We start from the raw sequence: 17,441 nt of genomic DNA, 5'->3' as shown, positions 1-17,441 counted from the left end.
TAATTCTAAAACCTAAGAGAGAGGAGAGAGCCTCTCTCTCTCTAAAACTACATCTAAAACCTAAAATTGTGTATTATGAATGTTGTATGAATTGTGTCTCTTGATTCCCCCATTCTCTGGCTTCTATTCTATGTTTCTGGGCATGGATTTGGGTCGAAAAAGGGCCCAGAAATCGCTGGGGGCGACTTCTGCAATTTTCTGCACGTGGCGTCTGTCACGCGTGTGCGTCATTTGGAGTTTTTCCTTGTCACACGTACGCTTCACTCACGCGTACGCGTCACTTGCGTTTTGCGCTAGGCACGCGTCCGCGTCGTCCATGCGTGCGCGTCGCTGCCATTTTCTTCAAAACTCCATTTTGTGTGTTCCTTCCATTTTTGTGTGTTTTCTTTCTGTCCTCTAAGCCATTCCTGCCCTATAAATCCTGAAATTACTTAACACACAGATCACGGCATCAAATGGTAATAAAGGATAATTAAAATAAATATTTTTAAGGAATAGGAAACATGTTTTCACATATATCATAGAATAAGGAAGGAATTGTAAAACCATGCAAATCTAATGAATAAGTGGGTGACGAATTGATAAAAACACTCAATTGAGAACAAGATATATCATAAAATAGTGGTTTATCAGTAATCCTCACCTGCTAGTTCAAGAGATGAAGGTTGAGAGTGATTTTGTAGACATGGATGTGTTGTGGTAAAATTGTTTTGAGGGGTATGGAGTGAATTTTGTGAATTGTGGAATGAATTTTGTGGTTGGTGAGATGATTTGTATGGATCTTGGAGGAAACTGTGTGCTGAGGCATAATCAAGTGATGAAGAATTTTCAAATGAAGAACTGGGAGGTGAGGTTGGACAAGTTTGCATAAATGAATTAAAGCTTGTTCAAGTGATGATGGCTCTTGATTAATGGAGTATGACACATTGAGTGCTCTTTGATTTTGATCCTCCCAATCACAACTTGAAGAATTGTGGAAGTCATCATAGTATGGATCATCTTGTGGTATTGGGGGACAATCTTGCATGAATTTATTGAAAGTGCACTCCAGTGAAGATGTCTCTTGATGAACAAAGTATGGATCACTAAGATCTTTTTTATTTTGACTCTCCCAGCCAAAATATGAGTAGTTGTTAGACTCATCAAAATCTGGATCATATTGTGTCTCTGGGAGGTGTCCCATTTCAACTGATTGTTCATACTCTTGTTGACATGTCTAGACATCATGAGGGTAATGACACAAATAACGTTCTGGATCATATCTTATGTGAATTGCTTCATCATCTATCATTTCTTGGTGATATTCCCATCCATCATAATGATTTGAATCATTTTGTGGTGGTGAAAAATATCCCATATGATTCTCTTGCTCATCTTGTGGTTCTGAAACATATCTCCATGGATTAGAGTGCTCAGGATCTGTAATTTGTTGGTGATATTCCCAGCTATCATTAGAAATTGGTGATGGTGGGTAATATCCCATAAAATTTCTTTGATCATAAGATGAGTTGAACTCCATTTGAATTTCGTAAAACACAACACCAATGAAAATTGAAATTCATGTCACAGAGAAGAATTTCTTAGTAAGGCAATAACTCAAATACATTGGTGTCAATTTAAAACAGAAAACAAAAACAAAGAAAATGCTTAATCTAGACTTCTCACCCACTTAATCATTGTTGATCTAAATCAATCCCCGACAACGGTGCCAAAAACTTGATGGGTGGAAATTAGAATTCCACACAAAATTCACCGGCAAGTGTACCGGGTCGCATCAAGTAGTAATAACTCACAAGAGTGAGGTCGATCCCACAGGGATTGATGGATCAAGAAACTTTAGTGAGGTAATTAGTTTAGTCAAGCTAACATTGGTGAATTAAGTGAAATGTAACCAACAGAATGTAAATGACAAGAAATTTAAAGTTGCAGAAAGTAAATGAGCAGAAACATAAAGAGCAAGGAATGTAAATTGCCAAAATCTTAAATGACAAGAAAGGTAAATTGCATGAAATGTAAAGGGGGCTGGGTGCTGAAGATTAAAGAAAGCAGTAAATTAGAACTTAGAACAATTGCAGATGATGTAAATTTGCAGGAAATATAAATCAAGCTCACAGCAAACTCAAATGTAAAATGCGGAGGAATAAGAAGATTTAAATTGCATGAAAGTAAATTGGAAGCAATGGGAACAGAAAATTTAAACTCAAGCTCAATGCAAACTGAATTGAAAAATTGCAGAAGAGGAAATTACAGCAGAGAGATGTAAGAAATTGAAATTTTGCATAAACTGAATTCAAGATTGAAAAATAGAAAGTGCAGAAAAATTAAAAGTGTTTCAAAGAGGACTTTCTATTCTACCCTACTCCTATTGCTCTCTAGCAGAGCCATCCTTCTTTGAAAATAAAACAGATGCCTTTATATAGGCTTCACAAAATAAAAATAAAATTGAAATTGAAATTAAATTACAATTAAATGAAATTCCTAATCTAACTGATCCTTGTGCCATTGAGTGATGTCAATTGGGCTTTGCTTACTTTGGATTTGAATGAAAGTGGATCCGGATGCATTTGGTGACTTGGGTCAGGAGTTGCTTGGTGACACTCCCAGTGTGTGTTGGAACCTTCCAGTGGAGCACTCCGTTTGGTTGAATGAGCATCACGTTCATTCTTGGTTGGTGAACCTTGGTTGCAATTAGTCCTTGCCCATGGCGTTCACTAAGTGAGCGTTCTGCTCACTCTTTGAGCGCTACATTCCTTTGCTTCCCTGGGCCAGCTTTGAACCCAGCTATCCTTGGCCAAGAGAGCACGAAAAAGGTAGCAAAAGGGAGCGCTATGCTTGAATTTTTTAGTGCTACTCCTCCTTGTGTGCCTCATCCATGTCATGGCATGCACCTAGCTTTTTTCTTGGTTCTAAGGCACGAGAATGCTCACACTTGTGAGCGTAGCGCTCACTTCTTTGAGCGCTATCCTTTGATGTGTCCACTTTTCTTGATTGAGCGCTCCCCCTTCGAGCCTTGTTGCTGGCCTTTGCTCCCTTGGTTGAGTGTTTTTCTTGGGCCTTAAAGATGCCTATTACTTGTACTCCAATTTCATTCCAAATATAGATTGCTATATATCGTTGGAAAGCTCTGAATGTCAGCTTTTCAACACAACTGGAAGCGCATCAATTGGACATCTGTAGCTCAAGTTATGGCCCTTTGAAGGAGGCATGGTCATGCTGTCACAAGGCTTAAAGAAAAGCCCGAAAAAGTGAACAAAATTTAACGTAGCGCTCTCTTTAAGGAGCGCTAGCCTTTGTTTCTTTTATTCATTGGCTTTCTTATTAATGTATTACATGCATGCTTTTATTAATGCATTAACATAAAGCTTGATTTGCCAATTGCATTAGAAATGTATGGCTTTAATTAATAATGCTAATGCTTTAACGTTAAAGCATTCATTCATTTAACGGCTTCATTCATTAGCGTTAGTAATTAATTGTTCCATGCATGCATGTTTTCATTATATTATTACATTTTATTAGTAACGCCAATTACTTAACATAGCATTCATTTATTTCATTCATTTGACATTATTAATTAAATGTTTCATGCATGCATTCATTTCATTCATTCGGTCACTTAATAATTAAATGCATGCATGCATAAGTATTAATGCGTGATAGTTCATGATTCTAATGCCAAGGCTCCATGGTCATGGGCCACGCTTTAAAAAGCGTGGCCTAAGGTTCCAAAGCGTGTTCAATCTTCAAAGCGTGCCTAAAATTTCTCTTTTCTTCTTTTTAGCTTATTTTGTGCTTTTTTTTTTTGCTTCTTTTTCTTCTTATTTTCTACAAAGTTTATAAAATCAAAAGATCAAAGAAATATACCATTTAAGCACAAAAAAATGCAATATTTAAGCACTAATCATCAATTTCTTGTATGAAAAAGCATAGAAAAACATGACATGATGACATGTCATCAGGTTGCCTCCCAACAAGCGCTCTTTTAGTGTCATTAGCTTAACATGTTGTTCTTCACTTTCTTCTTCTTCTTCTAGTTTGTTAAGAGGAATGACCTCAAGGGGGGAGAAGATTCAGCTATTGTCCTCAGCAAGCTTCCTTTTGTTAATGGCTTGATTAAGCTTGCTTGCTGGATCAGGAGTAGGATTGGTGCTCTTGTTAGTTGCCTTCATTTCTTGGATATCAATACTTGGTGGTTGTGTGATGGTTGGAGTGTTTTCTTCATCAAGAGCCTTTTGAATTTGTGGTTCAATAAGCCCTTCCTCTATGCATTTCTCTGCTTCAAATGAATGTGACTCTTCTTGATTGTCTTTCTCAATTTCTTCTTCATGATTTTCCATTAAGTTCTTTGGGAGGGAATCTTCATGTTCTATTGTCACTTCAATTAGCCTTTGTGAATATAAAATCCTTGGCTCATGTTTCTCATCCTTCATTGTAATTTCACTTGACACAGGGACCTTTTGTTCTTGTTTTTCCACTTTCTCACCCATAAATTGGTCTTCATCCTCACTGTTTGATAGTTCTGAGTTTCTCCTTCTTTGCTCTAAATGCTCATCCATCATCTTGAAGAGGATTTCTTTCCATGATTGTTTGTGTCTTTCTAAGAGTTTTCCTTGTCTTTCAATGACTTGGCATCAGTTTTTTAAGGATTCTTTGGATCATTGAAGGTAATCCTCAACTGCTAGCTCAAGAGATGAAGGTTGAGAGTGATTTTGTGGACATGGATGTGTTGTGGTGAAGTTTTTTTGAGGGGGTATGGAGTGAATTTTGTGAATTATAGAATGAATTTTGTGGTTAGTGAGATGAGTTGTATGGATCTTGGAGGAAACTGTGTGTTGAGGCATAATCAAGTGATAGAGAATTTTCAAATGAGGAACTGGGAGGTGAGGTTGGACAAGTTTGCATAAATGAGTTGATGGCTTGCTCAAGTGATGATGGCTCTTGATAAGTGAAGTATGAGCTGTCAAATGCTTTCTAGTTTTGATTCTCCCATCCACAATGTGAATCATTGTAGAATTCATCATAGTATGGATTATTTTTATGGCATTGGTGGACAATTTTTCATGAATTTATTGAGAGCATAATCAAGAGATGATGTTTCTTGATGAACAAAGTATGGATCATCAAGATCCCTTTGATTTTGCCCCTCCCATTCACAATGTGAGTGGTTGTTATAGCAGTACGAGTCATCTTGTGGCTCTGGGAGGTGTTCATGGTCTTTCATTCCTTCAGCCACCATTAGAATAATGACTTGAATTATTTTGTGGTGGTGGGAAGTATCCCATAAGATTCTCTTGCTCATCTTGTGGTTCTGAAGCATATCTCCAAGGATTGGAGTGCTCAGAATCTGTAATTTGTTGATGATATTCCCAGCCATCATTAGAAATTGGTGATGGTGGGTAATATCCCATAAAATTTGTTTGATCATAAGATGAGTTGAACTCCATTTGAATTTTGTAAAACACAACACCAATGAAAATTGAAATTCATATCTCAGAGAAGAATTTCTTAGTGAGGCAATAACTCAAACACCTTGGTGTCAATTTAAAACAGAGAACAAAAACAAAGAAAATGCTTAATCTAGACTTCTCACCCACTTAATTATTGTCGATCTATATCAATCCCCGGTAACGGCGCCAAAAACATGATGGGTTGAAAAATTAGATTCCCACACAAAACTCACGGGCAAGTGTACCGGGTCGCATCAAGTAGTAATAACTCACAAGAGTGAGGTCGATCCCACAAGGATTGATGGATTGAGCAATTTTAGTTAGGTGATGAATTTATTTAAGCGAATATTTGATGAATTGAGTGATTTTGATTGACAGAAGTGATGAGCGGATAATTTATACGCTTTTTGGCATTGTTTTTACATAGTTTTTAGTATAATTTAATATTTTTCAGTATATTTTTTTATTTTTTAAATAAAAATCACATTTCTGGACTTTACTATGAGTTTGTGTATTTTCCTGTGATTTCAAGTATTTTCTGGCTGAAATTGAGGGACTTGAGCAAAAATCAGATTCAGAGGTTGAAGAAGGACTGCAGATGCTGTTGGATTCTGACCTCCCTGAACGCAAAGTGGATTTTCTGGAGCTACAGAACTCCAAATGACGCGCTCTTAATTGTGTTGGAAAGTAGACATCCAGGGCTTTCCAGAAATATATAATAGTCCATACTTTGCCTGAGTTTAGATGACGCAAACTAGCGTTCAACGCCAGCTCCCTGCCCTATTCTGGAGTCAAACGCCAGAAACAGGTTATAAACTGGCGTTTAACTCTAAGAAAGATCTCTCCACGTGAAAGCTTCAATGCTCAGCCCAAGCACACACCAAGTGGGCCCTGGAAGTGGATTTCTGCATCATTTACTTATCTCTGTAACCCTAGTAACTAGTTTAGCATAAATAGGACTTTTTACTATTGTATTTACATCTTTTGGGATCTTTGGACATTTAGTTCTAAGATCATGGAGTCTGGCCTCTCGGCCATGCCTAGACCTTGTTCTTATGTATTTTCAATGGTAGAGTTTCTACACACCATAGATTAAGGCTTGGAGCTCTACTGTTCCTCGAGTATTAATGCAAAGTACTATTGTTTTTCTATTCAATTTAAGCTTATTCCTATTCTAAGATATTCATTCGCACACAAGAACATGATGAATGTGATGATTATGTGACGCTCATCACCATTCTCACTTATGAATACGTGCCTGACAACCACTTCCATTTTACATGAAGATGAGATAGAATGAGTATCTCTTAGATATCTAATACAGGGGACCGAGTCCGAGATATTAGAGTTTTCATGGTATAAGTTAGAACCCATGGACGGCCATTCCTGAGATCCGGAAAGTCTAAACCTTGTCTGTGGTATTCCGAGTAGGATTCGGGAAGGGATGGTTGTGACGAGCTTCAAACTCGCGAGTGCTGGACGTAGTGACAGACGCAAAAGGATAGTAAATCCTATTCCGGTATGATCGAGAACCGACAGATGATTAGCCATGCAGTAACAGTGCATTGGACTATTTTCACAGAGAGGACGGGATGTAGCCATTGACAACGGTGATGCCCAACATACAGCTTGCCATGGAAAGGAGTAGGAATGATTAGATGAAGACAGTAGGAAAGCAGAGGTTCAGGAGGAACGAAAGCATCTCTATACGCTTATCTGAAATTCTCACCAATGAATTACATAAGTATCTCTATCCTAGTTTATCTTTTAATTATGTTAATTATCAATTCTCTATAACCATTTGAATCCGCCTGACTGAGATTTACAAGGTGACCATAGCTTGCTTCAAGCCGACAATCTCCGTGGGATCGACCCTTACTCACGTAAGGTTTATTACTTGGACGACCCAGTGCACTTGCTGGTTAGTTGTGCGAAGTTGTGACAAAGTGTGATTCACGTTTGAGAGCACCAATTCTTTGGCGCCATTGTTGATGATCACAATTTCGTGCACCAAGTTTTTGGCGCTGTTGCCGGGGATAGAACGAACAACAATTTCACATTTGTTTCCGGCAACAACAATGCCAAGTTTGGTCCGGCAACAACACCAAGTTTTTGGCGCCGTTGCCGAGGATTGTTCGAGTTTGGACAACTGATTGTTCGAGTTTGGACAACTGATGGTTCATCTTGGATATATTCTATGATGGTCTGTCTGAGCTATCAAAGATGTCACTGGACCATTCTACAGGTGCATCCATTCACCTAAAGAAAATGCCTGCAGAAGCTCAGGAACTCATTGACATGGTTGCAAATAACCAGTTCATGTACACCTTTGAAAGGAATCCTGTGAGTAAGGGACGCCTCAGAGAAGGGAGTTCTTGAAATTGATACTCTGAATGCCATATTGGCTCAGAACAAAATATTGACTCAGCAAGTCAATATAATTTCCCAGAGTATAAATGGAATGCAAGCTGCATCCAACAGTACTCAAGAGGCATCTTCTATAGAAGAAGCTTATGATCCTGAGAACCCTACAATAGCAGAGGTGAATTACATGGGTGAACCTTATGGAAACACCTATAATCCCTCATGGAGAAATCATCCAAATTTCTCATGGAAGGATCAACAAAAGCCTCAACAAGGCTTTAATAATGGTGGAAGAAACAGGTTTAGCAATAACAAGCCTTTTCCATCATCCACTCAACAACAGACAGAGAATTCTGAGCAGAATCCATCTAGCTTAGCAAATATAGTCTCTGATCTATCTAAGACCACTTTAAGTTTCATGAATGAAACAAGGTCCTCCATTAGAAATTTGGAGAAACAAGTGGGCTAGCTAAGTAAAAGAGTCACTGAACCTCCTCCTAGTACTCTCCCAAGCAATACAGAAGAGAATCCAAAAAGAGAGTGCAAGGCCATTGATTTGACCATCATGGCCGAACCCAGAGAGGAGGAGGAGGATGTGAATCCAAGTGAGGAAGACCTCCTGGGACGTTCAGTGACCAATAAGGAGTATCCCTTTGAGGAACCAAAGGAATCTGAGGTTCATCTAGAGACCATAGAGATTCCATTGAACCTCCTGAGTATTCTTCTTCTGAAGAGAATGAAGACGTCACTGAAGAGTAAGTTGCTAAGTACCTTGGTGCAATCATGAAGCTGAATGCCAAATTATTTGGTAATGAGACTTGGGAAGATGAACCTCCCTTGCTCACCAATGAACTAAATGCATTGGATAGGCAGAAATTACCTCAAAAGAAACAAGATCCTGGTAAATTCCTAATTCCCTATAACATAGGCACCATGACCTTTGAGAAGGCTCTGTGTGACCTGGGGTCAGAAATAAACTTAATACCACTCTCTATAATGGAGAAACTTGGGATCTTTGAGGTTCAAGCTTCCAGAATCTCATTAGAGATGGCAGACAACTCAAGAAAACAGGCTTATGAATTAGTAGAGGACGTATTAGTAAAGGTTGAAGGCCTTTACATCCCTGCTAATTTCATAATCCTAGACACTGGGAAGGATGAGGATGAATCCATCATCCTTGGAAGACCCTTCCTAGCCACAGCAAGAGCTGTGATTGATGTGGACAGAGGAGAATTGATCCTTCAACTGAATGAGGACAACCTTATGTTTAAAACTCAAGGATCTCCTTCTATAACCATGGAGAGGAAGCATGAAAAGCTTCTCTCACTGCAAAGTCAACCAAAGCCCCCACAATCAAACTTTAAGTTTGGTGTTGGGAGGCCACAACCAAACTCTAAGTTTGGTGTTGAACCCCCACATTCAAACTCTAAGTTTGGTGTTGGGAGGTTCCAACAATGCTCTGAACATCTGTGAGGCTCCATGAGAGCTCACTGTCAAGCTATTGACATTAAAGAAGCGCTTGTTGGGAGGCAACCCAATGTTATTTAACTATATATATTTTATTTCTATTGTTATTTTATGTTTCTTTAGGTTGATGATCATGTGAAGTCACAAAAACTACTGAAAAATCAAAAACAGAATGAAAAACAGCTTTAAAAATAGCTCACTCTGGAGGAAGAACTTACTGGCGTTTAAACACCAGTAAGAAGCATCAAACGGGCGTTTAACGCCAGAAACAAGCACGAAGCTGGCGTTTAACACCAGAAGCAAGCATCTACCTGGTGTTAAACGCCAGAAGGCTACATTTGGGTGTTTAACGCCAAAAACAGGCAGCAGTCTGGCGTTAAATGCCAGGATTGCACAGCAAGGGCGTTTTACACACCTAATTGGAGCAGGGATGCTAAATCCTTGACCCTTCAGGATCTGTGGACCCCACAGGATCCCCACCTACCCTAATTCTCTCCTCTTCACACCTTTCCATAACACTCTTCCACAAATACCCTTCACCAATTACCTCATTCTCTCTTCCCCATCACCTCTTCACCACTCTCCCCTCCCAAACCCACCCACACATGGCCGAACCACTCACCTCCCTCCATCTTCTCCATTTTCTTCTTCTTCTACTACCTTCTTCCTTCTTTTGCTCGAGGACGAGCAAACCTTTTAAGTTTGGTGTGGTAAAAGCATTGCTTTTTATTTTTCCATAACCATTTATGGTACCTAAGGCCAGAGACACCTCTAGAAAGAGAAAAGGGAAGGCAAATGCTTCCACCTCTGAGTCATGGGAGATGGAGAGATTCATCTCAAGGGTCCATAGCTCAGTAAGTAGAGCATTTGACTGCACAACAAGAGAGCCCACTCATGGACCTCAACAAGAGCATAAGAAAATTCCTCATCATGAAATCCCTGAGATACCTCAAGGGATGCACTTTCCTCCACAAAACTATTGGGAGCAAATCAACACCTCCCTAGGAGAATTAAGTTCCAACATGAGACAACTAAGGATGGAACACCAAGGGCACTCCATCATTCTCCATGATATTAGAGAAGATCAAAGAACTATGAGGGAGGAGCAACAAAGACAAAGAAGAGACATAGAGGAGCTCAAGAGCACCATTGGTTCTTCTAGAAGAGGAAGACACCACCCTCACTAAGGTGGACCCGTTCCTTAATCTCTTTGTCTATTTATTTTTCTCTGTTTTTCGTTTCCTATGCTTTATGTTTATGTCTTATTACATGATCATTAGTGTTTAAGTGTCTATGCCTTAAAGTTATGAATGTTCTATGAATCCATCACCTCTCTTAAATGAAAAAATGTTCTAAAAACAAAAGAACAAGTAGTACATGCTTTCGAATTCATCCTTGAAACTAGTTTAATTATTTTGATGTGGTGACAATACCTTTTGTTTTCTAAATGAATGCTTGAACAGTGCATATGTCTTTTGATATTGTGGTTTATGAATGTTAAATATGTTGGCTCTTGAAGAATAAGGAAAAAAGAGAAATGTTATTTGATGATCTGAAAAATCATAAAAATGATTCTTAAAGCATGAAAAAGCAGTGAATACAAAAGCTTGCAGAAAAAAAAAGAGAAAAGAAAAATGGTGAAAAAAAAGAGAGAAAGAAAAAGAAAAAGCAAGCAGAAAAAGCCAAAAGCTCTTTAAACCAAAAGGCAAGAGCAAAAAGCCAATAGCCCTTAAAACCAAAAGGCAAGGGTAATAAAAAAGGATCCAAGGCTTTGAGCATCAGTGGATAGGAGGGCCTAAAGGAATAAAATCCTGGCCTAAGCGGCTAAACCAAGTTGTCCCTAACCATGTGCTTGTGGCGTGAAGGTGTCAAGTGAAAACATGAGACTGAGCGGTTAAAGTCAAGGTCCAAAGCAAAAAACAGAGTGTGCTTAAGAACCTTGGACTTTAGCAAAGCTGAGTCACAATCTGAAAAGGTTCACCCAGTTATGTGTCTGTGGCATTTATGTATCCAGTGGTAATACTGGAAAACAAAGTGCTTAGGGCCACGGCCAAGACTCATAAAGTAGCTGTGTTCAAGAATCAACATACTGAACTAGGAGAATCAATAATACTATCTTAATTCTAAGTTCTTATAGATGCCAATCATTCTGAACTTCAAGGGATAAAGTGAGATGCCAAAACTATTTAAGAGGCAAAAAGCTAATAGTCCCGTTCATCTGATTGGAGCTAAGTTTCATTGATATTTTGGAATTTATAGTATATTCTCTTCTTTTTATCCTATTTGATTTTCATTTGCTTAGGGACAAGCAACAATTTAAGTTTGGTGTTGTGATGAGCGGATAATTTATACGCTTTTTGGCATTGTTTTTACATAGTTTTTAGTATAATTTAATTAGTTTTCAATATATTTTTATTAGTTTTAAATAAAAATCACATTTCTGGACTTTACTATGAGTTTGTGTGTTTTTCTGTGATTTCAGGTATTTTCTGGCTGAAATTGAGGGACTTGAGCAAAAATCAGATTCAGAGGTTGAAGAAGGACTGCAGATGCTGTTGGATTCTGACCTCCCTGCACTCAAAGTGAATTTTCTTGAGCTACAGAACTCCAAATGATGCCCTTTTAATTGCGTTGGAAAGTAGACATCCAGGGCTTTCCAGCAATATATAATAGTTTATACTTTTCCCGAGTTTAGATGACGCAAAGTGGCGTTCAACGCCAGCTCCCTGCCCTATTCTGGAGTTAAACGCCAGAAACAGGTTGCAAAGTAGAGTTAAACGCCAGAAACAGGTTATAAACTGGCGTTTAACTCCAAGAAAGATATCTCCACGTGAAAGCTTCAATGCTCAGCTCAAGCACACACCAAGTAGGCCCCGGAAGTGGATTTCTGCATCATTTACTTATCTCTGTAACCCTAGTAACTAGTTTAGCATAAATATGACTTTTTACTATTGTATTTACATCTTTTGGGATCTTTGAACGTTTAGTTCTGAGATCATGGAGGCTGGCCTCTCGGCCATGCCTAGACCTTTTTCTTATGTATTTTCAACGGTAGAGTTTCTACACAGTATAGATTAAGGTGTGGCTCTGCTGTTCCTCGAGTATTAATGCAAAGTACTATTGTTTTTCTATTCAATTCAAGCTTATTCCTATTCTAAGATATTCATTCGTACACAAGAACATGATGAATGTGAAGATTATGTGACGCTCATCACCATTCTCACTTATGAACACGTGCTTGACAACCAATTCCATTCTACATGAAGATCAAATAGAATGAGTATCTCTTAGATATCTAATACATGGGACCGAGTCCGAGATATTAGAGTCTTCGTGGTATAAGTTAGAATCCATGGACGGCCATTCCTGAGATCCGGAAAGTCTAAACCTTGTCTGTGGTATTCCGAGTAGGATCCGGGAAGGGATGGCTGTGACGAGCTTCAAACTCGCGAGTGCTGGGCGTAGTGACAGACGCAAAAGGATAGTAAATCCTATTCCAGTATGATCGAGAACCGACAGATGATTAGCCATGCAGTGACAGCGCATTGGACCATTTTCACAGAGAGGACGGGATGTAGCCATTGACAACGGTAATGCCCAACATACAGCTTGCCATGGAAAGGAGTAGGAATGATTGGATGAAGACAGCAGGAAAGCAGAGGTTCAGGAGGAATGAAAGCATCTCTATACGCTTATCTGAAATTCTCACCAATGAATTACATAAGTATCTCTATCCTAGTTTATCTTTTAATTATGTTAATTATCAATTCTCTATAACCATTTGAATCTGCCTGACTGAGATTTACAAGGTGACCATAGCTTGCTTCAAGCCGACAATCTCCGTGGGATCGACCCTTACTCACGTAAGGTTTATTACTTGGACGACCCAGTGCACTTGCTGGTTAGTTGTGCGAAGTTGTGACAAAGTGTGATTCATGTTTAAGAGCACCAAGTCTTTGGCACCATTGTTGATGATCACAATTTCATGTACCAAGAAGCTAAATTGCAAGTAAATAAAGGTGCAGAAGGTAAATTGAGCAGAAGAATAAAGTGCAGAAGAGATAAATTGCAAGTAACTTAAAGAACAAGAAAGTAAAAGAGCTGAAACTTAAATTGCAAGAAAAGTAAATTGCAGAAACTTAAAGTGCAAGAAAGGTAAATTGCTGAATCTAAATTGCTAAGAAATTTAAATTTCTTTAAGAGTAAAGGGATTTGGGTGCTAGGATTTGGAATTGAACAAGAAATTGCAAACTAAAGTAAATCAGAAAGCTCTGAGATGCAAGAATTCAAATCTGGATCTTAGCAGCAAGAACAGAAATGGAAAATTTGCTTCAAGAAACAAAACAGCAAGAAAACTTGATTCAATTATGAAATCCTAAAGAGAAATTGAAGATCGGAGAAGAGCAATGAGATTTGAAATCAGATCTAAATCTGACTTACTCTCTTGATCCAACAGAAAAAAATTGTAGAGGAAAATGAAATTTAAAGCAGTAAAAGAAACTTAGATCCAATTCTCCAATTCCTAAAACTAGATGGAAGAAAAGCAAAGATGATTCTCAGATCCAGATTCAATGGAATTCTTCAATTTCAATTCAAAAACCCAAAACAGAAATTAAAAGTTGAAGAAGGAAGAAAATAAAAACAGAAAACTAAACTCAGATCCAATTCTTAGAACAATTGAGAAGAGAGGTGAAAGATGATTCTCAGATTTAGAATCAATGGAGATCTTCAATCTCAATTCAAATTCCAAGAATAGACAGTAGAAGTTGCAGAAGAAAAGAAAATGAAAACAGAAAGAAAACTAAATCCAATTCCCAATTCCCAAATGAAAATTTTAAAAGTGAAAACTAAAAATGAGCTAAAGGTTCTTTACAAATCAAACTTAATCCTATTTATACACTTTCTATTTTGGTCTTCAAAGCTTGGAGTGGGCCTTTTGGTTTTTGGATTTGAAGAAAGATGGGTCTGGTTGGCTTTGGTTCAAGTTGGTTTGGTATATGGAAACCTTCCAGGGGAGCACTCCGTTTGGTATAGTGAGCGTTTCGTTCACTCTTGGTTGGTGAACCTTGGTTGCAATTGGTCCTTGCCCATAGCATTCACTAAGTGAACGTTCTGCTCACTCTTTGAGCGCTACATTCTTTTGCTTCCCTGGGTGAGCTTTGGTTTCCTTGGCTAGCTCTTCATGAAAGGCACGAAAAAGTGAAAGAAAGGGAGTGCTATGCTTGAATTTTTGAGCGCTCCTTCCTTGGCCTTTGCTTGGTGCGTCTTGGTGTGCATGTCTTGCTTAGCTTGCAGGCACAAAAAAATTTGGAAAAAGGGAGTGCTACTCCCCCTTGTCTTGATGCGCCCAGCCTTGCTTGGTTCTCCTCTTCGAGCGCTACATTGCACCTTTGAAGCGCTCCTTTTGTTGCTTGGCCTTGTGTGCCTTGCTTCCTTGCCAAGAGGGCACGAAAAAGGTAGCAAAAGGAAGCGCTACGTTTCTTTGTTTGAGAGCTGGTCCTTGTAAGCCTAGGTTGAGCGCCACGCTTTATTTTCATGGGCCACGCTTTTTAAAGCGTGGCCTAAGGTCCAAAGCGTGCTTAAACTTCAAAAGTGTGCCAAAATTTCCTCTTTCCACCATTTCTTCACCTACAAGCAACCAAACAACTAATCAAAGTCCCATCAAAATCACTAAATCTTTACATCATTTATAAAATCAATTAATTCTAGCATAAAACCTATGATTTTGTATAAAATAGATTATGTTTGATTTGTTCAACAAAGGCATGAAAATCCACTCCAATTACTTACTTATGGTGCAAGAAAGTGCATAAAACCTAATGAAACTAATGAAAAATACTTGTAAAACTAGCATAAGATGACTTGTCATCACTATGACTATGTGAGATTTCGGTGCTGTAAGGAATGGACCGATCTCTTCGTCAGGATGGCTTAACGAAAATACACTGCTTGAAGATGGATTCTGCACGTGGCTGAAATTTTGAGGGCAAAATTTTCTTTTAGGAGGGTAGAATGTAACAACCCCGTTTTTCAAGTACGCGAGATCTTTTCCGAAGGCACGAATTTCTCCGAAAGATCAGTAAAGGGAACACCTCTACTGTATCATCAAGCATCTCAATCCTCATTGTCATTATGTCATCCTTAAGCTAGAACTTCTTCTGAGGCAAGCTCGATAATGGAATCACGAAGAACCTAGTTTTTGAACCGTATTGGTTAGGAATTTTGATTCTAGTTTACGTAAATAGTCTCTGTTTGACAAATCGGACACAATTTGTGAGAGAAGAGAGATAATAGTATAATATTATCATTATATTAGTATTAGAAGATGCTTGAATGATATTATAAGGTTACCTGGTCTGTTTTAGTTAAAAACAGGAAATCGGTATAACCGGATTTATAGTTTTCTGGTACAGCTTAGCACCAGCACTCTCTGATGACTTTAGCAATGCTAAGGCCTCATCATATGTGTTCTATTCTCATATTAAATATGTTACTAGTGTCATTTATGCTAGTAGCTCATAAAAGAATTTTTAGAGATGTTTTTACGAGTGTTCTGATACATCTAGTTTTGGTAGTTATACACCTGAGATATTTTAATATTATTTTAATCCACCTCCAAGCCAACCAATCACAACTCACCCTACACCCCCAAGACCTCCAAGACTGCCTCATTTCTTCATTTTGGCGAAAATGACAAGATAGAAAAGGGAGAAACCTTCATGACACTTAAATCTTCAAAGCTTGATTTCTTCTGAACAAAAACTCAAATAAAAAATCTGATTACACCAAAATGATCCTCTCTTCTTCCTCTACATAACCATGTAACTTATCAAGTCTGGAAATAAGGTTAGATGGCTGTCCCTTTCCCCATTGAATTTGGTTTTAAATGAAGCATGCTTAAAACATGTGTTTTCTTGAAATTCTTCCTTAGATCTCTTGCTTAGCTTGACTTGTGAGCCAAGACTCTTTAATTCCCAGCACGTATAAGGTGAGAAATCCCTTTCTAACATGTTGTTTAAGGTTTGGTTAGTTGAGGTTTTATGAATTCAAAGTTGTTCTTGATGTGTTTTAGGAGGAAAAAGCGCTTTAAGAACATTTCAAAGAGTAACCGGATTTGGAGCAGCAAATCGAGGTAGGATTTGGTAAAATTAATCTTGATTAATTGTGTTTCAGTTGTGTGATTATGATATGGTTTCATTATGCTTGAAATTGATTGGTTATATGAGTGATTCTTGTTGAAATTTTGGTGAAATTTTGATGAAATTTGATGATATTCAAGCTATGAATGCATGTTCTTGTGGCTGCTGGAAGTTTGAACCCTAGGACTCAAATTGGGGTTGAATTTGTGTTGAAATCCAGAAGGAAATAAGGGGCTTTTGGTGGCTGTAATTTAATTTTTAATTATGGTAAAAATCGGTTGCTGAAATGATTGAAAAACAAGTAAAAACAGAGAAAGAATCTGAAAAATTTACGAAGAACGCGAAGAACACTTTGAGTGTGATAAAGAACATTGAAGAACACCTTTTAGATCTTGAAAAGGGCAAGGTTATAATTATTTTGGTGTTTGAGGGGTTATTTTGTAATTTCCAAAACTTAGGGTGGTTAAAGTAGAAATATTAAACATTACGGGTGGTAAAAAGTGAATTTTAAAGTTAAAAGTAAAAGGTAAGTTAATTTTCAAAAATTTAATAATAAAATATTAAATCATAATATTTAATTAAAAATAATATTTTAATAAAAATAATAAAATAATGCAGAAAAGGCAGCTTTTCGTAAAAGCTTTAGAAAGACAACTTTAAGCCCAGAATCTCATAGTTACCTTCATAAAATACTTAAGGAGTGGTAATAACATATTTGTGAGGCAAAGATAAAGGAAATATAAAAATTTAAAGAAGAAATGAAAATCAAAGAAAAAGTCTGTAAGGTTTTAATGACAGAAACAAACAGAGATTAGTAAACGAATTTGGGCAACATAGTTAGTTCCTGAGTTGCACCTAAGGTTAGGAAATATATGAAAATTTAAAATGATCAGTATAGACTTAATGAACCCATACTTGGGACATGCTAGCTATTCATACCGAAATTTACATTAGCTTTAAATACATACGTTAAACAGAGAATTCAGAGCAGAGTAGAGAGACACAGAGAACAGAGTAATCAAAG

This window comes from Arachis ipaensis, chromosome B9 (genome assembly GCF_059453495.1).
Source record: "Arachis ipaensis isolate K30076 ecotype BB chromosome B9, ASM5945349v1, whole genome shotgun sequence".
In the NCBI taxonomy this organism is placed as follows: domain Eukaryota; kingdom Viridiplantae; phylum Streptophyta; class Magnoliopsida; order Fabales; family Fabaceae; genus Arachis; species Arachis ipaensis.
The sequence above is the reverse complement of the archived record's forward strand: the minus strand, read 5'-3'. Positions refer to the sequence as shown.